Raw genomic sequence first — 7,542 nt, forward strand, 5'->3', positions numbered from 1 at the left:
GAACCCTTATATCCTCTACGTACTGTGCGGCCATCTACGTTGTCTCAGGTATTTTTAAATTTTTTTTTATCAAATTAAAATTTCATACCACATGATCATCTGTTCTATTTTAAAATTGTTATATATATATATAAATATATATATATATATATATATAATATGTTTTGAAAGCTTATTATTTTTGTTACTGCATTTATATAGGTGGTATAATATGGATAGGAAATGGATTTCAGCCAATCGATTGTCAAAAGAGTATGAAATTGGAGTGAAGGAGTTTGTTGAGTTTGCAGTGAAGAATGCAAAAGATCCAAATAGAGTAGTTTGTCCTTGTTTAAAATGTTGTTTTGGAAAACGTGTTAGAGAAGATGAATTAGAAGGACATCTAGTATGTAATGGAATTGATCAAAGCTACACATGTTGGATAAGACATGGTGAGAAAAAAAAAAGGAAACATTAATTTTGAGAATAGTTCTACATATGCTTCAACTGATTTCGATACAGATACATATGAGCCGGACCGAGTTGATGAGATTGCAAAAGCAGTTGAAGAAGATCTTCGAGATTGTCCTAAAATGTTTGAAAGTTTGTTGAGTGATGCAGAGAAAGAATTATATAATGGTTGTACTAAATTCACAAGACTGTCAGCGATATTAAAGTTGTACAACTTAAAAGCGAATAATGGATGGTCTGATAAAAGCTTTACAGAATTATTAACACTCATAAAAGATATGTTTCCAGATGATAATTATTAAAGATATGTTTCCAGATGATATACGAGGCTAAACGGATTTTGTGTTCTATTGGAATGAGTTACGAAAGCATTCATGCGTGTCCTACCGATTGCATTTTATTTCGAAACGAATACGAACTACTTAAGGCGTGTCCGAAATGCAATGTCTCTCGATATAAGAAGAAAGAATCTACTCCAGCAAAAGTCGTGTGGTATTTTCCTATAATACCAAGATTTAGGCGCATGTATCGCAGTGAAGAAGATTCAAAACACTTGACATGGCATGCAGATGAAAGAATTAGAGATGGAATGTTTCGACACCCTGCAGATTCCCCACAATGGGCAAAAATTGATCACGAGTATCCTGAATTCGGGATAGAGTCAAGAAATCTAAGACTTGCACTTTCTACTGATGGAATGAATCCACATGGTCTTCAAAGCATCTCACATAGCACGTGGCCTGTGATTTTGGTAATATATAACCTACCTCCATGGTTATGTATGAAGCTTAAGTTTATGATGTTGTCTCTGTTAATTTCTGGACCCAAACAACCGAGGAATGATATCGACGTATACTTGACTCCTCTAATCGAAGATTTAAAAAGTATGTGGGAGACATGTGTGGAAGTTTATGATGGGTATAAGAAAGAATGTTTCAATTTGAGGGCTATGTTGTTCGGCACAATTAATGATTTTCCAGCATATGGTAATTTATCAGGATATAACATTAAAGGTCAATGTGCATGTCCTATATGTGAAGAGAGTACAAATTGGATGCGGTTGAAACATTGTAAGAAGAATGTGTTTCTTGGACATCGTAGATTTTTACCTTATAGTCATCAGTATCGTGGGTGGAGAAATGCATTCAATGGAAAATCAGAGGAAGGTAAAGCTCCTTTAGCACCGACTGGATATCAAATACTTGAAAAAGTACAAGGTTTGACCAATAAATTTGGCAAACCTTTTGCGACAGTGATTATTCGTAAATAATTTAAAAATGACAAGAAACTAACCGGAGAAGATGAAAAATCCTGTAAAAAGAAAATATATGCTTGATTATTTAATCCGATAGTAGTAGTCGACAAAATCACCACCGAGAGACAATGATCGGTGTATGGAGCTATGATTATGATTGGCTTGTTGGAGAAATTGGAAAGGAATGTTTGGTGCGGCAGGCGTAATCACGAAAGGAAGGTTTCTTGCGGCAGTAATAACTTTGATTTTAGCTATCTATATATATGTGAATATTTTCCAACTATAGATTAACTAGGGTAACAGTGCCCCGGAGTCTCATAAAAAGGTACCGCTAAAGAGTGGTGTTTTTAGTTTCTTTTTACTTATTTGTTTATTATTACTTTATTTATGTGATTAGAAGGAAGAATAAACAAAATTGTTTTTATTACTAATAGTTTAGATAAATTTCAAGGTAACACGAAAGATTATCAAATATCAAACACATATATTATAATAATAATAATAATAATAATAATAATAATAATAATAATAATAAATTAGGTATTACAACATCAACACTTTATATTAGTTACTAAATCATAATAAATATATATAAAATTACAATATCATAATAATTATATAAAAATAAAGAAAATCAAACAAAATATTACTATTATCTCAAAATCGTTATTTATAAAATAAATAAGTAAAAATAGAAAATAGTTGTAAATAATTGAAATATAACTATGTGGACACTTAACATTAATCAATTGAGTTGTAAAATATCAAATTAATTGCGTACACGCATATACGTGTAAAATCGTCAAAAAATCTCACTCTTTAAAATATTACACTAAAATATTATTTTGAAAAATGTATAAAATAAAATATTTGTTATTATATTACTCATTTAGTCCAATATATATAAAACCAGCACATCATCTAAAGCACCCATATAACGAAAACTAATCACGAAATTTATCAACAGATATTATAAAATATTTTTAACACCAAGTTAATTATTTAAAATAATATTTTATTAATAAAATAGTTTATCATATTGTCGATTTTAATAGGGTGGGATACAAAGACGAGCCTTTTATTTTAGCGTCGCAAGCTCATCAAGTGTTTTATGTCACTAATCCTTATGGTGATAAATGGTATGTTGTCCTACCGACCAATAAAATAAGTGATGATAACAATAATGATGAAGATGTTGGTAATGATCTTTTATTTGCAACATCACAACAACCACATGAAATTGATTCAACTGATGATGGTTTATATCTTAGAGATGATCATGATGAGGGAATTTGGATTAATCCATCGTTTCGTATTGTAAATGGACAAACAAATGTGAATCCCACCAGGAAAAGAAGAAGGGCATCTTAATGTATATGTTTAATTGTTTTATATAAGCCATGCATGTAATCTGAATTATTGTGATAAATATGAATATAATCTGAATTATTGTGATAAATATGCATGTAATTTGAATTGAGTGTTTTATACTAATATGGCAGAATAGCAACAGATTTCATATCATAAGCTTTTGGAATCAAACCATACATACCAGCATATTGGGATCCTAGTTATAACATCTCACAGTTTTCTACTAATGTCACTTATATAATGTAAATTAAGTGCCAATTCGATTGGAATAAATGTCTGAGTTACAGTCATCCAAAATTGAACCCAAATAAAACCAACACAAAAATAACATACTGAGGCCTTTTATAATGCTTTTTTTTATAAAAAGCGCTGTAAAAGACCCTTTTGAAAATAAGTAAAAAAGACATTTTACAGCGCTTATTTAAAAAAGCGCTGTAAAAAGCTTTAAAAATAATATTCATCAGACACCTAACATGACTATCTCTAACAGGATTTTCTTCAAACACCTTGTACGCATCATGGGAATCCCCAAAAACACATTGTTAACAAAAACATCAGACTCAAACCCATTTTTCGCAACATGGCAATGAACCTGAATACCAAGTTTCGATTTAAGAAGGAAATGGAATGTAAAGAGATAAAAAGGGTGTTGAGGTGGAGATTGAATTGTGAAAGAGTAAGCTTTGATGTTTGTGAAGAAGATGCATAAAAGGAGAAGAGTTTGGTGAAGAGGAAGAGATTGGAGAAGACCAGTTACTACTATGTGGGTTTTGCATGTTGAGTTTGTTTAAAAAATAACATAACAAAACACAAAAACAATAAGGCCTTTTACAGCGCTCATTTAAAAAAGCGCTGTAAAAGGCTTTAAAAAAAACATTCATATAACATAATAAAACAAGGAGGTCTATTACAGCGCTTGTCCAAATAAGCACTGTAAAATACTGTTTTAAAAATAAAATAAAGAGACCTTTTACAGCGCTTATTTGAATAAGCGCTGTAAAAGGGTTTTATATATAACATAATAAAACAATGAGGTCTTTTACAACGCTTATTGGGAAAAGTGCTGTAAAAGAGCCTTTTAAAAAATTAAATAAGGACACCTTTTAGAGCGCTTTTTAAACAAGCGCTGTAAAAGGGTTATAAAAAAGCGTCGTAAAAGAGTTACGTATATATAACAGTAACCGCTTCAGTTTCCTTTTCATTACGTAAACTTCACTATCATCTCAACTTTCATCGTTCTTCTCTTCTTTTGCAAACCCTATCATCCCGTCCATTACGAACCCTATTTCCACGATCATCTCCTTCATTTCAAACCTTATTTCCATCCAAGATCATCTCTTCTATTTCACACAATATATTTTTATTGAAATACGTAACCCTCATTACGTATTTCTTCAATACCGTATTTCTGTGAACCATATTTCTGTGAACTTTCTGCGTTCCCTCTTTTCTTCACATTTCATCTTTCTTCGAACCATTATTCAGGTATTGATGTTATTAATTTTTTGTAATCATTAAAATGCATGTTGAGCTTGTTTAAGATATACTGATACATGTTGAGCTTGTTTATAATAATGCATTATGCATGTTGAGCTTGTTGATGTTATACTAAACTGCATGTTGAACTTGTTGTAGTTAAATGGATATAAACAAAGATATAGAATGTCAAAATGAAGAAGTTGGCACCTCTAAGACTTATGAAAAAGAAGTCAAACGTGATGCAACTATCATGCAAAAAGTCATTAAAGCAAGGAGTAATGACATTAAATTTGAGGTATACTATACTCTGTTTGCTGTGTGTTTTTTTTTATCTTTTTTTAGGGTTTAGGACATGTACTTATTATATGAGTTTATTAGGTTGGCTGGAATGAGAGTGGTCAGCCAATTGACCCCAACAGCTCTATGTTTGTAAGCTATATTGGGGCTGTTGTTCGTCAAAATGTCTCAATTACAATTGACAATCCGAGAGATAAGGCGTTGAAGGATGCCAAATATATTATATGGAATGACATTCAAGTAAAATTTTTGATCCACTCTTTTGTCATTTATAATTTTTTTCGTTGAAATACTTTACTTATAATTTTTTTCATTGCAGACGACTTTTGTTCTTGATAAGGGACAAAAGTCTTATGTTTTGAGAGTTGCTGGAAAGATCCATCGTGGACTTAGATCCCATCTCTCAAATTTCTATCTAAAAGATAGAGAAGGAAACACAAGTGCTGAACCTCCAAAAATATATCAACATTATATATCAAAGGATGAATGGAGAGCATTTGTTTCCAAACGTTCTGACCCCGCGTTTGTCGTAAGTGATTAATTTATTAGCATTTGTGTTTTATTATTCATATTCGTAGCGTATTTTAAATTTTTACACAATTGCTATTTTTTTTTATATAGAATATTAGTAAGGCAAATCGCGAACGGGCAAGCAACCCAAAACACCCATACAAGAAATCACGTATGGGATATGCACGCCTTGAACAACAAATTGTAAGTAATTAAACATCACTTTTATATAATGAAGTAATTTGTATTATAAACTATAGTGTGTAACTAATTTGTATTATTTTGTTTATGATTTTAACGAATAGAGAAAAGACACCCAAGCCGATCAACCCTTGGGTCGTCATATATTGTGGAAGGAAGCGCGTGTTAATAAAGAAGGAGTGGTTGATAATGAAAATGTCAAAAAAGTTGTAGAACTTTGTGTAAGTATATTATCACTTTAATATTTTTTAATATTGTATTTTAAAAATGCTATTGAACTTATCTTTTTAATGTTACATGTATTTTAGGAAACTATTGAACAAAGTTCTGAAACTCAAGAGGGCAACAAGGATACGTGCAGGGACATTCTTGGGAAAGTGTTTAATGTCCCTGAGTATTCCGGTCGAGTGAGGGGGAAAGGATTTGGCGTAACTCCCAAAAGCTTTTTTCCTCAAGAGAAGCGCCAAAAACCTTCCAACGAGGAAGTATTAGAGAAGCTCAGAATCCTATCAGAGCAAGTGGCACTCTTGGTGAATACGAATAAAGACAAGCAACTTTCGGATCAACTCCAACCTGAAATACAAATGGAGAGTGAAACCGCGAGTTGCAACGTCGGTTTGAAAAGTATTCCCGAGGTAATTAATTACTTACTTGCTTATGTAACTACTTATGTATTAAACAAACTTATATATTAACCGTACTTATGTTTTAACTATTGATTTATGGTGTCACTACATGTGTCATATACTTGTCCTCGCCTACTCAACGGAAGGTGGGAAAAGGAAAATTGTACAATACTTCGGGAGAAGTATTGCACAATATTTCGATCCCTGCGGGCCATGTCAAAGTATCGCCTACTGTTGCTTTCGAACCAACTGCACCGTTGCCCATACCGGACAACGATGGAGATATGCAGTTATTAGGCGACGCTATTGGTAGTTACGTGGCATGGTCCACAAACCTTGTTGCCCTCGAAAAAAAGATTCTCAGAAACAAATCAGTTACATCTCCCGAAAAGGTTTGTCACATTTATTGCCTAAGGTTTGTCATTTTTTCAGATTCAATAAACTAACATTTTACCTCATTTTTGTAGGTCCAAATAAATAAACCACCCCTACAGCCAAAAAATGGCAGAAAACCTCAAAAATTGGAGGTTAATAGAGCTGCCAAATCACAAAGGCTGGAGGGTAATAAAGCTGCCAAACTTGCAGCAACAAAAAAACTGGATCGAGGAAAATCGGTTGCTGCTGCTGCTGCTCCTAATAAAAGTTAGCCACGCCTTGGTAAATACTGGACGTGTCTTGACATCCAAATAAAAAGGAACATGGGCAGCAACGACGATTCGCGCATCGTACACATGAATAAAGATATATTTGGAGATGAGTATGTTGAATGTCTCAAAAAGGAGCACATATACGAACTTCTCGAACATAAGGAGCTCAGTGTTACTGTAATCAGCTTGTACATAAGGTAAAAAATACTTTTAATTGTATTTATTGGTAATTAATTAAATGTATTGGTAATTAATCTAGTTTAAAATGTTCATTGAAGGTTTTTGTATGAGAAGGTCGTGTGCACGAGGAAATTGTCAAATAAATACTCATTCTTGTCTCCGCATAAGATGTCGATGTGGAAACTCGATCCAGACAATGTAAAGAAATACATTGTAGATATGTTTTTAGGAAATATAGAAAATGATAAATTGTTTTTCGCACTATATAATTCAGGGTACTTAATTTTATCTTTTTTAATTGATGAGAATTTAATTTATTAGTTGTGTATAAACAAAATTGCTTAACCAATTTTTTGTTGTTGTAGGGCACATTGGGTGCTATTTGCAATCAATGCGGTCTCTGAAGTTATATACTATTTGGATCTCGTGCATGGCAATTACAACAATCACTCTGAAATAAAGACTATGCTCGACACGTAAGTAATATTCATTTATTTCTTACATATATATATATATATAAATAATG

The sequence above is a fragment of the Cicer arietinum genome, chromosome 2 (genome assembly GCF_000331145.2).
Source record: "Cicer arietinum cultivar CDC Frontier isolate Library 1 chromosome 2, Cicar.CDCFrontier_v2.0, whole genome shotgun sequence".
Classification (NCBI taxonomy): domain Eukaryota; kingdom Viridiplantae; phylum Streptophyta; class Magnoliopsida; order Fabales; family Fabaceae; genus Cicer; species Cicer arietinum.